Here is a 266-nt window from a genome sequence, read left to right on the forward strand (position 1 = left end):
ATTATTGTGTTAAATTAGAAAAGCGATGAATAGATATTACAAATCGTAGTTTTAAAAAGAAATATTTGATTCAACATACAAAAAACAACAACAACAACAACAACAACAACAACAACAATTAAATACTGAAACATGAAATCATTTTGAAAAGGAAGAAACGATACTCCAATATGAAACTAAAAGCGCCAGTAGGTGGCGGCAAATTGTTGTCTTAATGAGTGAATCATTCAGTCATTCAACAGATTCGGTCAAACAACTGATTCATT

Source organism: Carassius carassius, chromosome 33 (assembly GCF_963082965.1).
Source record: "Carassius carassius chromosome 33, fCarCar2.1, whole genome shotgun sequence".
In the NCBI taxonomy this organism is placed as follows: domain Eukaryota; kingdom Metazoa; phylum Chordata; class Actinopteri; order Cypriniformes; family Cyprinidae; genus Carassius; species Carassius carassius.